Genomic DNA, 14914 nt, shown 5'->3' with positions numbered 1-14914 from the left:
AAATAAATGTCACCAAGAATTTGACATGACCTTCCTAACATATTAATTTTATTATTACTTAAACAAAAATGTATAACCCCCACATATATACAGCATATACACTAAAGAATAAAAGTTTATTTATTTCTCAATTTTTTCTCTCTCTTACTCAACACAACAGTACGTAGCAACCTGAACACCATTGTTCCACCGCCTATAAATAATGCAGTTTTATACTTATTCTGAAACCCTCATAACATATTGATCTAAATACAAGCATACAGACGAGACGCTTGATTTGGATAGCAACGCGCCTGCATAAGTCATATTTTCCTTGCTTATTCATGAACTAAATAATACATAGCGCACACCGACACTTTAAATACTTAAAGCCTCATTCCCAAGCCCCTCGTCCCCGGTTGATTACAGCGCGGCCGCATGCATATCGTAGCTCCTGTATGAATGTATCCGCGAGCGGCTTCATTGCTAGCTGTGATTAGCGGTGTCTTGCGGTGGCGTGGCAGAGGCCCGTGGTTTGCCGTTCACCCCTAAGGCAGGTCTGTGAAGGCCCGGGCTGGCCTGGGGCTCAGTCTCTCAGCTCCTCAGAGAGAGAAAACTGCCTTTGATGAGAGCAGCCAGCCGGAGGCGACCTGCAGGCGCTGTGGAAAAAAAAAGACTAGACTCAGCCTACATTCATACTGCTCACACACACATATACACACACATGCTTCCTCCTCATTCTAAGTCGAGCTCAGTATCTCAGCACCTCCTTTTTCACACACACATTTCTGGTTTCATCCTACATGACACGTCTTTAAGTGCTGGAAATATACTCAAAGATGTCGCAGAGAGACGCCACTCGTAGCTTGTTCTGATCGTGATGAAAGCACACAGGTGAAGTAGAAACCAAAAAGAGTTTGTATTTGACCAAATTTGGTAATGTTGTAGTTTGTGTGCACATGTCTTGACAATTACTGGGAAAAATTTTAATTGTGAAATGTATTTTTTTTCTAAGTGGGATATATTTATGTGTGTCAGCATAACTCTTTTTGTTTTGTTTTTTGTGCATGAATGTTTGTCGATGTAAAACTACATTTATTCGTTTATTCGTTCATTCATTTTCCTTTGGCTTAGTCCCTTAATTTATCAGGGGTCGCCACAGCTGAATGAACCACCAACTTTTTTCATTCTTTTATTTTTCTTTGGCTTAGTCCCTTTATTTATCAGGGGTCGCCACAGCTGAATGAACCACCAACTTCATTCATTCATTTATTCTCCTTTGGCTTAGTCCCTTCATTCATCAGGAGTTGCCACAGCGGAATGAACCGCCAACTTAATTCATTCATTCATTTTCCTTTGGCTTAGTTTCTTTATTTATCAGGGGTTGCCACAGCAGAATGAACTGATAACTTCATTCATTGATTTTCCTTTGGCTTAGTCCCTTTATTCATCAGGGGTCGCCACAGCGGAATGAACCGCCAACTTCATTTATTCATTTTCCTTTGGCTTAGTCCCTTTATTCATCAGGGGTCGCCGCTGCGGAATAAACCGCCAACTTTATTCATTCATTCATTTTTTATTGCCTTAGTCCCTTTATTCATCAGTGGTTGTCACATTGCAATGAACCACCAACTTCATTCATTTTATCTTCTGCTTAGTTTCTTTATTTATCAAAGGTCGCCACAGCGGAATGAACCGCTAACTTATCCAGCACGTTTTATGTAGCGGATGCCCTTCCAGCTGAATACCCGGTGCAAAACCATGCGAACACCGGGAGAATATGCAAACTTCACAGAAATGCCAACTGACCCAGCCGGGGCTCAAACCAGCGACCTTCATGCTGTGAGGCGATTGTACTATCCACTGCGCCTTCGTGGTGCCCATAAGAATATAAAATATACATTTAAATTATATAACATCGTTTTATATCATATTTTGTATGGTGAGGGTTTATCAAATAAAACTTTGTAATTATTACATCTGCAGAAACTTACCCCCCACCCTCAATCATGGAGCAGTCCAGTAGTCAAATTAGGTAAATATTTAGTTTTAAAAAACGAAATAGTTTCTTTACTATTTTTAGTTGTGAATTCATTTTAAGGAAACAAATAATTTAAATATGTAGCAAATGAGATTGAGTGATAAAAATAATAAATAATATTACAAAGGGTGCATTTTAGGACTGTTGGGCCCCATGGATGGAATTCCTCAAGGCCCACAAATCACGAAATCCATCCCTGCATGCACATGTTTGTTTTTTATATTCCATAGGTTTATTTAAATTCCATATGCTTTCATTGTTTTTATACTGTACAAACTGTATTTTCTATCACTATACCCCAACCCTTACCTTAAACCCAAGTCTCATGGGAAAGTATGTTGCATTTTTCATTTATAAAAATTTAAAATCAGCCTGTATAATTATATTATATGTACAGTTTTGAAAGGTTGCTTAGTGGTAAGTACTGTTGCCTTACAGCAAGAAGTTCACTGGTCCAAGTTCCTCTGGGTCAGGTAGCATTTCAGTGTGGAGTTTGCATGTTCTTCACATGTTCTTGTGAGTTTCCTCTGGATGCTCCGGTTTCCCCCACAATCTAAACACATGCTCTATATGTGAATTGAATAAACTAAATTGGCTGTAGTGTATGTGTGTGGAGATTGCCGCTTGGATAAACCCAACAATGTTATTACACCACAAGCAACAGCAATGGAAAAAATACTGCTTCACAACACTGAAATGGAGACATTCTCTCATCTCTTACTCATGAAAACAAGTGTCACTTGAATCAATAAGATTATAACAACATCGACAAATGAAATGATACTCAAGAAATAATTATAGGAAAACAGTAATAATAAAATATAAAAACATAATAAAATGACAAATAATAATCAAATCGTTAAGTATTAACCAATAACATGCTAATTATATAAATGACTAATGATCATATGATTAAATAAAACGATTAAATAAAGAATAAATGAAACGAATAAAACACAACACAAACAAAGGGTTGTTTTCTTGAAACAACACACACATAAGTTTGCTACAAGGATTATACAAAGATCCTTAGTTAGATTCTTCACCCCAGTGCATTTAACTGAACACTCAAACTTATAAAACGGGAGTTGTTTGTTTATATCATGAATCCTCATGTATTGTTTTGATTCAATTTGGCAGGTTGGTGTTTATTTCTGCACCTTTCCCTTCTCTAATTGCCGGTATTGCAAGTCTGAGATGTTGAATCTGCGCTCCGGCATGCGTTACTTAATTATTAACATTGAAATAAATGTGCGATACAGTAATTATCTTAACGAGCTACTGCACTCTCTTTTAAAACATCAGATACCTTCTCTTCTTATTAGAAATGAGGCAGGGGGTCTCTTTCCTGTGGGGCACTTGCGACACATCCAAAATTAGCTTCAATAAAAATCCAGCATACAGAATATAAAATTGTAATACATATCTTAAGAAGGTCTTGAGGGTGTAAAAATTCAGCACTATTCCAAAATGATAACAGTAAGATGAGGGGAAAGAATCAAAAATTGTTCTATAAATGCACTTTTACCATGTTTAAGTCTTAAGAAATACTACAGATTTTTTTGTTTTTTTATGTAATAAATCTTAAATACAATCATACAGCATTGTTAGTTATATGAAATGTGAATTTTATTTACAATTTTTAAAGTTATGTTTGAATGCTGGCATTTTTTTCCAAATTTAAAGTACAATGTTGTCATTTATCAGATAATATCAGAGAAGAAGAGTTAACATGTTTATATAGAAGAAGAGTCAAGTAATAAAATATTTTTATTTTATTTATTTTTTTTTTAACCTTTGTTTTACCATGAATTTCCCATTGAGATTTGCATTTTTTCTACAAGGGGGTCTTGGCCAAAATGGCAGCACAAAAAGTTAGACACACATAAAATATCACATATTAAAATTTACACAAAACTTTCACATGATTTTTCCTGGTAAGACTTTAAAAGATTTTTAAAAAATATTTAGGTATGGAATTGTTTCTAACATAATAACATTCAGCATTTCATTCCATATTGTAGTGCCAAAGGATGAAAATGCTGTTTTACCAAACTCCATACACACTCTAGGAACAGTTTATATAATATTTAAGAGTTGCCTAGTCTATAACTACAAGTATAATATGATTAAAGCTTACAAATGTAAGATGGAAATTTACCCAATAATGTCCTAGCGGCAAATAGAAGCATATGCATCTTTCTCCTTTGGTGCAGGGAAAACCATCCAACCGTTTTGTACAAAGTACAATGATTGGTACGTGAAGATGAGTTCATCACAAATCTTATTGTAGCACAATAAAAACTGTCCAGCTTTTTTAAAAACGGCAGGTTTGCATGCATATAAACTACATTTCCATAATATATAACTAACAGGAAACAGCTTTAGATTATTCTTTTTCTGTCATGAACACTCTCGGGATTTAGTATGGTAATTGATATTTATATGGCAAGGTTGATGTATTTGGTCTTGGCGTTATAGATCTGCTGCGCTGCTGCTTTGATTATTATGGCAGAGCAAGTACTGAGACCTGCTACTGCCAGTATATACACAGACATGTCTTCTATAAGTATGACGCTGCTGCAAACATATATCTAACCCCCGTAGCAGATCTAACAGAGGTGGAGCTGGGGTGGAGGAGGGTCTAAAATGGCGCAGAGCATTTAAACTGACGAGGAGAAAGCTCATTGGCTGCCGGGGTGGCAGCAACCACTCTCCTGCGCCACGTAGTTAATGACACAGGAGCAGATTAGGTGACCTATCAGCCTGTCACCTTGAAATTCCTTGCTTCGAAAGGACAACATTTCTTAACATGCAAAAGAAAACCCAATTTAGGTTTGAGCTTCTTTACAAGATTTTTTATATGAATATTAAAACCCAACCATGCATTAGGCCATATGCCCAGTTATTTATAACTGTTTCCTCCTTCAATACATTCCCCCTCCAGGGTTAAGATTGGTGAAACCTTCAGTTTTGCCAACTGACCCAGCCGGGGCTTAAAGCAGCGACCTTCTTGCTGTAAGGTGTTCGTGCTACCCACTGTGCCACCGTGATGCCCCCTAATTAGTTTTTTTTTTTCATTTAAAACCAACTTAAATTTCAGAAGTGAAAGTTGCAGTAACCAAAAAGAGTCTTGTAACGTTTCTATGGCTTGATTTATAGAGTGTGAAGCTATATAAATAATAGTGTTGTCAGCATTTAAATGGATTTTAGCTGTGTTTGTCTTTTGACCTAAGTCATGTATATGAATTAAAAATAAAATTGGAGCTGAAATAGATCCCAGAGGGCTTGTTTTTAATTTTTTAATTTTTCAGAGGTAAAACTTTTCCACCGAGACGCTGTCAGTCAAATTATTAAGTATTATCTATTATTAATTATTCTGACCAGTTGTTGTTTTCGGGGAAAAAAGGCTGACAATCCTTTTAATTATTTTATTAGACATTTGCAAACATTTTTTATCAGACTTTAGTAGAAGAAAAACATACTCTTACATACTGTACTTTCATTAATACATACCTATCAATTCTGTATACCCCCTGGCACAGTAATTATAATACACTCTCAGAAATAAAGGTACGGGAGCTGTCACTGGGGCAGTACTTTTTTAAAAGATAGATATTTGTACCCAAAAAGGCTACAGTGGTACCTAAAAGGTGCATATTAGTACCCAAATGTAGCCCTTAAACTTCCTTTTAGGTACCATTATGGACCCTCGAGGAACAAATATGTACTTTTGAAAAGGTACTGCCCCAGTGACAGCTCCCGTACCTTTATTTCTGAGAGTGTATAGACTCATCCAAAGTCTGCACAAATGATACTTCTACTACAAGCAAATCAATTGTAATCTTTGTATTAATCGTAATCCATTGTATGTTGATGTTTTACACATTTAGTCTCAGTTTTTCTGGGATATCATGTCATGTGTATTGTGTTTGTGTTTTTATATAGTGTTCAGACCCCTGTAGGTGTGCTTATATTGGAGTATTGAAATGTCTGAATGGGGTTTATATGTTTTTCCCCTTCTCGCCGTGACTCAGATTGGCGGGTGCTGAGTGGATTTGCATTGATACTGGATTTCGGTCTGCTGGTGCACAGTCATGCTGTCTTCATTGAGCTCCAGTGGATCAGGAGTGTCACGGACTGACGAAAGAGAGAGAGAGAGATAGAGAGAAGTAGAGAGAGAATGAGGGAGGAAATATGCAATAGAAAAGAAGAAAAAGAAAGGGAAGGAGTTAGAAAACAGCTTTAAAAGACCCAGCAGTAGCAGCAGCGCATATCAGTCCCAACAGGAGTGCTTTTAATTTGACAGCCAGAGAGGAAATGGTGAGCTGGTTCTCCCCAGCCGCTGTAATGCACCATAAATTCTGTTTACATTCGCTGTTGGGGAGCTCTTGCAGTCATTTGGTGCCCAACATCTTAACGACTCTCTCTCTCTCTCTCTCTCTCTCTCTCTCTCTCTCTCTCTCTCTCTCTTCCTCTCTCTCTTAGTAACAGGGTTGAAATTTCTATACTATCTAAAATAATGCATCCAAGCCAAAAGATCCCTCTCAAGATCATCTCAGTTCCGATCATGAGTGTCAGGGTGTATCTTTAAAATTATTACTGGCAGATTATGGTAAATACCATCTCATCGTATCTCAGGAAGTCTCTGAGGGCACATTTTTTATCTGAGTAAGATTTTGTTCCTCAATTTAAATCCGTAGACGTTTAGTTTTATTCTTTTTCATCCTGTCTCGTGTCTCCAGGGTGCACAGTGTTCTGAACTTCACAGGCTGAAGACTGAACGCGTGTTCGCGTACGCAGGAGCTACTGTGAAGTCTGTGAATGATACTTGTTAGCTGTGCTTGTTAAGGAAACATTATTGCTCATGGCTTCTCATATATCTACATTTTCAAATATTTCTTCATATAGACTTGATATTCTTTGAGAAAACCCTCGCAACCATCTTATAAACACCCTAGCCAGCCTTACAACTACACACAGTGGCAATGCTATAGCAACCACAGAGAAAATCATAGCAACTTCATAGCGTCATTTTAGAAATTACTCAAATAATCTTACATACAGAACTACATAGCAACTCCTTACAAACCATCAGTGATATTCTAATCCTCCTAAAAACCACATAGACTGACAACTGTAAACTGAGCCCTAGAAAAGCCCTAGAGGCCACCTTGAAGAGCCAAACAATGCTCTATGCCTAGCTCTATGCTCTAATCTACCAGGATTACACTCTATCAACACCCTAGACCCAATTAGCAACACATCAGAAACTGCCCAGAACACTATACAAACTATCAAGATCAGCCTAGCAGGAACACTGTGCATTGTACAAAACAAACCACATTGCCCAGTCAAACAATGCTCTAGAAACTGCCCAGAACACTCTACAAACAACACAGACCCGCCTAGCAACACATTAGAAACTACATAGAACACTATACCAACTACCAAGATCAGCCTAGGTTGAACTCTACAAAACTCTAGAAACTAACAGGAACACTGTATATTGTACAAACCACTGTGCCCAGTCAAACAATGCTCTTGAAACTACACAGAACACTCTACAAACAACCCAGACGCACCTAGCAACACTTTAGAAACTACCCAGAACTCTATACAAACTATATCACCCTAGCAACACCATACCAACTAGGAGAAATACTGTGCATTGTACAAAACACCTTACCCAGTGAAACAGTGCTCTCGAAACTACACAGAACATTCTACAAACAACCCAGACCCAATAAGCAACACCTTAAAAACTGCCCAAAACACTATACAAACTACCAATATTAACCTAGCAACACCCTAGAAACAAACAGGAACACTGTACTTTGTACAAACCACCTTACCCAGTCAAACAGTGCTCTTGAAACACCACAAAACATTCTACAAACAACCCAGACCCACCTAAAACACTTTATAAACTACTTAAAACACTTTACAAACTATCAAGATCAGCCTAGCAACACAATATAAAGCAACAGTAACTCTGTACTTTCTACAAACCACCTTGCCTTGCAGTGCTCTCAAAACTTCTCAGAACACTCTACAAACAAACCAGAACCACCTAGCAATACTTTAGAAACCACCCAGAACACTATACAAACTACCAATATCAGTCTAGCAACACCACATTAACTAACAGTATCTCTGTACTTTCTACAAACCACCTTGCCGAGTTAAACAGTGCTCTCAAAACTTCCCAGAACACCTTATCAACAACCCAGACAGCAACACCCTAGAAACCACCAGGAGCATTATGCATTGCACAGACCACATTGCTAAGTCAACCAATCCTCTAGAAACTACTCAGAACAACCCAGACCCACCTAGCAACATTTTAGAACTTACCCAGAACACTATACAAACTATCAAGATCAGTCGAGCAACACCCTAGAAACAAACAGGAACACTGTACTTCTGTACTTTGGACAAACCACCTTGCTTGGTCAAACAATGCTCTTTAAACTACACAGAACACTCTATCAACAACCTAATCCCACCAAGCATTATCCTAAAAACAACCCAGAACACTTTCTTCAGTCTTTTTTTAAACTTGTGAACCCCCAACCAAGGGCGTAGGTTTGCGTTTGACATTGGTTGGGACTGGGGACGAGTCATCCCCGCCAAGAATGAATATTGTTTATATATATATATATATATCTGTACTGTTCATTTCTTTATTCTAAGAATTTAAAGTCCTAATTTCTAGTTGTCTAAGTATTTTTATTATTTAGAAAACTGTAATAAAACTTAAAGTTTAAATGTGTAAATAAATAAATTTGACAAAATGGTAGGAAATAGTTTTGGTACATCAAAAAGTGTAGTTATAATAACTATCCAGCAAGATTACTCAGCAAAAAATAGCTCTTAATATGTCACTAAAAAGTACTATTTATACCTCAGGTGAATAACTGCAAAAAGGTTGTTTTTCAGAAAACAAATAACCTCTCCTTTCAATAAGCTGGCTACAGGCCTGAAAGTGTCATGTTAAAATAATGTTTATTAACGGATAAAGAGAGAGCTTAATAAAGACTTTCGTTCATTTTTCGTACAAATTAAACATGTCTCACAGTATTATTAAAAGATGGAGCACAGGCTGTAGTTTTTCTGACAAATTGTTTTACCTGAACTTGGAGATGTTACTCTAAGAGATTAGGAGAACAGGTATGGTCATATACGTTTACAGGAGTTTATTCTGCAGTTAGTTTTCAGGGAATATTGTTTTCAGACTATATCAGTCTGCTTTAACATTCGACTGACCGTAATAGCGGTGAAAACACCAGCAATAGCACCATTACCATGATGGACTCATTCAGTAGCAAACTTGAGTTTATGTGACTTACACTTTTCGTTGAAAAAAGCTCTTTATGTCCACTAGGGATGTAACGGTATCAGAATTTCACGGTACGGTAATACCTCGGTATGAATGTCACGGTACGGTATTTATTGAATCATTTACAGGAAAAAACAAAACTTATGAAAATACTCCAAAAAAGTGCCAAAAGTGTCAATGACATACAAATTAGCCATCTATCTGTAAGCTTTGAAACAGGAACTTCAATTTTAATAACAAAAAAAATATTAAACCATGTAAAAAAATAAAGTTTCAATTTAGTATTGTTGAAAACTCATCACATTCAACATTTAATCACACTCAGCCCATCTACCCAGATGAGAGCTCTGCTAGTCGGACTTCTCATCAAGCATCTCCCGCTGGATCTAATCTCACTATATTTATTAAACAGGATATTTCATTTATCTTGTTGTCTTTATCTAACGACATATTCCCTGACTTTGGGCATTGGAATCTATTACTTGTTCTCAGGTAACGTGTTTTGGCTGAGCGCAAAGATAAGTTAATGATTAATGTAACCACGTACATTCTGTATATTGACTGATCGCTTGCCTTTATTTCCTATAATGTATAAACTTATTGTATGTTATACTTTTAAAATGGCCATTATCGATTCTTAAAACTGATATTCAGCAAAAGAGAGGCTGTGTTTCGTATTTTCACTGAAATTGAAAGGAGGCAGTTGTTATCGGCTCCGTTTTGTTATAAATATCCACACAGTGAAGATGACACTCATGCAGCACGGCGCCTCAACATTTCTGCTGTCTAAGTTGCTAATATTAAAATGAAAATAGGCAGTTCCTTAAATCATGTTTACATTTTATTGTTGAGAAAGTGAAACAACGAAGCCAGGGTGATGTGAATGAAGTTACAAAGTACACTGTTCCCTTTGAAGATTTACCCGTGTCCTCGGTATAATCTGCTTTTCCATATCAAACTGAGAAGAAGAGACTGCAGCCTTGATCAAACTTGCGAAGTCTGAACTTACACGGAGATAATGCAGGACTGAACTGTGCGTGTAAAGCAGGTCGCACACCAGAAGCGACGCTCGGCGGCGCGCCGCGCAGCGCCACGTATTTTAGAATTCTAATTATAGGTTTCTATCAGGATACACACACCGGCGCCGCAAGTCGGCGGCTGTCGGCGGCGCCCGGCGACGGCTCAGGACGCAGTTCATTTTTCAGCCGCGCCACAGAGCGCCATCTGATTAGTTTCATGTTAAATATCATTCGAATGTGCGCGTCTGGTGTGCGATACTTTAATCTGTCATGTACGCGCCGTGTCGCGGCGCCGAGCGGCGCTTCTGGTGTGCGACCTGCTTTAGAGTTTTCCAGCTCTTTTCATCCCCGCTTCTAGCAGCACACTCCATTTCCGCATTACTGGATCTGTAGCAACAACAGACCGCAAGGGATGATGGTCAAGCATGGGCTGATGGCAATTGTAGTTTTCGCTATCTCCCGTTCGCTTCATTCGCCTGAGGAAATTTTCTCAGAAGACCTATAGTTTTACCGAGTCATGCGACTTCGGTAATATCGAAAAAAATTAATATTGCGGTATGACGGTATTTACAATACCGTTACATCACTAATGTCCACCTTTTGTTGCTACCTCCATCCTCACTTGTGTGTGTCTGTCTTATACCTCACACACATTGGGAAATTCCCCCCGCGAATGTTTTGGCGCTGTTTGTATCTGAAACTGTGATCTGAAAGCAGCCACTCACATGACAGCAGGGAAAGGCACAACCAATCACAATGTTCATATGTGTTTTGGGGGCGGTGCGACTCGAGAAGAGAACGTGATTTAACCCTTTCCTCATGTCTAGGTGGATACTGACAGCGCGATGTTTTTAAGTGAATTAAATTATTGGTGGGGACATTTCAGTAGTTTGTGGATATTGGTGGGGACACGTCCCCACCGTCCACCCTAAATCTACGCCCCTGCCCCCAACCAATGTTTCTGTGGCCCACTGCAATTTTTAAATGACGCAAGGTTTTTTCTGTCTTTATTAAACCAAAGTATCTTTAAGGCAAGTCATTTCACTAGGCTGCCATCTTTTGAAACACCTCTCTGGCAGTATGCTCGGGCATATGACTGTGTGTGTATGACTGTGTGTGTGTGAATGTGTGTGTGGATGTTTCCCAGAGATGCGACTGGAGGGGCATCCGCTGCGTAAAAACTTGCTAGATAAGTTGGTGGTTCATTCCGCTGTGGTGACCCCAGAATAATAAACAGACTAAGCCGACAAGAAAATGAATGAATGAATGAATGTTTGCCAAGCTAATAATTACATTGCATATTTGGAATCAACAATAAGATTAAACAACAACTGTCTCATAAGCTTTGTTTTTAAACGTCTGAATCAAATAAAATTGGCCCTTTTTTTTTTTTTGAACTTTTGTTTTTAAGTGCACTTGGTTAATTTGAAAGTACACTTTTCAAGCTTTGTTCATATATTTATTTTATGTGTGAAGCAAGTATTCGCTGAGATTCCAGTGTGTTTGTTGACCACCAAACTGTCGTAAAAGCACACATCTGGCATCCCTGAGAAACGTCAGTCTATAGCGATCAATGATTGGCTCCTGTACTAGTAGACAGGGCTATTGACCATTACACTTTTCCCCTTCCCCTTAAAAACTATAAGAGTGACATGTCTTGTGTGCTTTATAGAATTTGATTGAACTAACTGCCAATGATTTAATGATACATAACAATGTAGATAATTGTTCACCAAGCCCAGAGAGACTCAAGCTGACACTTTGTAAATAAAATGAGAAAAACCGAAACCGAAGAGATGCCATAAGATGTGGACCGTCAGTGGAGTTCAGACTAGATCTGCACAAGACACTTTTTTTCTACAATACTGCAGCTTTGCCCTGTTCCCACAACATTTGTGTTAGATTTGAGCAAATAAAAAGTGTGACCTTGTTATAGCAATAGCCAAGCATCAGTGACTAACTCGATGACTGTGTAAAACACTTAGATCAGCCTAGAAACCCCCTAGAAATTACAAAAACACCCGCATAGCAACAGCCTATAAACCAACCAGACAAAGTGCCTTGGCAACAGGGTGATATGTGGTTAGAATTGATTCAAATATAAAGTAACATCCTGGCAATCAAAGACTATTAGTCTGGTCATTTGCATTGGTAAGCACATTGCTTTCATGTGGCATGTCTATGTTTAACCTCTATAGTCTCACCTGTGGTCCAATGATAAGAACCGACTGTGTCTGACAACAGGACACTGTTACCCTTTACCCCGCAGGTGAAAGAGAAAGAGCAGAAAACAGCGTCGAAAAAGAGCAATGCCGCTCATTGAAATGCAGCAGTAGGGGTCCCATATAAACCCTGATGGCGAGTGCTGTGTTTGTGTGTGCACGCCCCCCATACAGGTTGAGCTCCAGACATGTAGCCTGGAGGAGGGAGTGTGTGTTCATGTGAATGTGTGTGTGTGAGGAATGGTCTCAGCATGAGGGCACCCCAGACTGGGTTTAATAAAGGCAGCAGCCACTGGCTCGCCCTGATTAGGATGGCAAACATACCGGGTGAGCACACAGAGCGCACACCCCCATCTCCACGGCAGCCCGTGGGTGGCCCACCACGCTACCAAAACAAATGCAGCTAGAGCTAGCATTAAAATGCATCCAGCTTTATTTTTGGACTTGGAGCTGCTTTGATGTGCTTTTTTCATTTTCTTAGAAAATATTTATTTATTTGCTATTTAATTCTTTTTATCTTAGGGGGCTCTGTTTTTTTGCTTCGAGACCTCAATAATATGCATAGATAGATGCTGATATCTGATAGATAGATAGATAGATAGATAGATAGATAGATAGATAGATAGATAGATAGATAGATAGATAGATAGATAGATAGATAGATAGATAGATAGATAGATAGATAGATAGATAGATAGATAGATAGATAGATAGATAGATAGAACAATGGATGGATGGCTGAAGGATAATGAGATCGTCTGACTTGTAGAGCCTCTTACCATATTACACAAGGAAGACACAATTGTAATCAACGGGTATTTATTAATAATAGAGTAAACAAGGGTAACTAAAATTACTAAATGTACAATAAATGAAGTGGCGTTTATGCACTAGTTTAAACTATTTGCGTTTTAGTTTTAAAGCAGAGTTTTAGAATGAAAACAATCCGCATCCACACTAGTGTTTCGCCTAGCGTTTCCAAACAGTACTCCGTCTAGACCACAGCACTGAAAATGCACATCGCGTGACCACACACACACTCACTGTGTGTGTCATCAAGGAACTACCGCTGGATCTAATCTCACTATATTTGTTAAACGTGATATTTAATTCATCTTGTTGTTTCTATCTAACGACATATTCCCCGACTTTTGAATCCATTACTTGTTCTTAGGTAACGTTTTGGCTGAGCGCAAAGATAAGTTAATAATTAAAGTAAACACGTACATTCTGTATATTGACTGATTGCCTGCCTTGTTGTGCTTGTTGTGCGTTATACTTTTATAATTGATTATAAAACTGATATTCTATAAAAGATATGATATGTATCGTATTTTCAATGAAAATAAAGGAAGGCAGTAATGTTATAGGTGCTGTTTTGTTATAAATACGCATACAGTGAAGATGACGGTGTGGTAGTGTGGACCGATGGCGTAACCGTAACAAAACTTTTTTTAAACTAAAACGCATTATTATAAACAGGGCCAAAGTTATTGATTGTAATCAATAACTTTGTTATCTTTTCTAAAGACAGGCTAGAGTCTGATAAGTTGTACCTTAATCTAAAATAACAAAGAACTGAGGAAGTTTTTATTATTAATGAATATCAGTTATAAACATCTAATTAATTAGAATATTTTATACTGAAACACACTATGCCAAGGTCTCTGTTAGAGGGTTAGAATGTAGTACATTTATGTTTCTGCCATTGATGCAGTGGTTGGAAGAGATTGGATCTTCTTGTTGGTCTTGAAGCATGGAACAAGCAAAATTAGCTCTCATGAGCTTTGAGAGGAAGAAATCTAGAGATTCTGGAATGCGCAGAACTGGAGATTTCTTGAAGTGGTGGGTCTGATCGTGGAGACATCTTTGTCCTTAAAGGTTCTTGGAAATCGGGGACATGCAGATTTATGGAGGTGGTAGTCTTGAAGCTATGGTTTCAGACCCCTTGGAAAACGCTCTGTGAATCCAATCACCATGAAAAACCTTGTTGGAACACGCAGCAAAGTTCTGAAGTCTTTGACCAGTTCATATAGCGTGTGTCAGGCCTTCCTTCAAATACCACTCTCTTCTTTCTGTTACCACTTTTCTTCTCCTCCGAGTTACTTCACCCTCCTCTTTTCCATGTGTTCCCACACCACTCTCTTTTCCTTCTTTGAGAGAATGTTTTTAATCCTTTCTCTGGAAGGTGTGATTGAAAAGATGTCACCTTTCAAATCCAGCATTGTGATTGGATGATCCTGTGAGTTGGTCACTGGAAGGTGTCATTCATAGTGTGACCGGCATTTGCATAATCATGGTCCACAGTTTA

The 14914-nt window shown here is 38.3% G+C and overlaps 1 protein-coding gene and 1 long non-coding RNA gene across 5 annotated transcripts in view; one reads left to right on the top strand and one right to left on the bottom strand.

The window, feature by feature from the left end:
• pknox2 (pbx/knotted 1 homeobox 2) overlaps positions 1 to 14914 on the top strand; it is a gene marked incomplete at its 5' end in the record, with an annotated part of 203544 nt that overhangs the window by 159384 nt on the left and 29246 nt on the right.
• Positions 10142 to 14914, bottom strand: part of LOC147835105 (uncharacterized) — a 38380-nt gene continuing 33607 nt past the window's right edge. Inside the window, exons 2-3 of the long non-coding RNA XR_015501299.1 lie at positions 10658 to 10978; positions 10142 to 10520 (exon numbers count right to left, since the gene is read on the bottom strand). This is a non-coding gene — a long non-coding RNA (uncharacterized LOC147835105). The remainder of the gene's footprint in view (positions 10521 to 10657; positions 10979 to 14914) is intronic.

Source organism: Danio rerio, chromosome 10, assembly GCF_052040795.2.
Source record: "Danio rerio strain M-AB ecotype USA chromosome 10, GRCz13ab, whole genome shotgun sequence".
NCBI lineage: Eukaryota > Metazoa > Chordata > Actinopteri > Cypriniformes > Danionidae > Danio > Danio rerio.
This window is presented reverse-complemented; position numbering and strand designations above follow the sequence as displayed.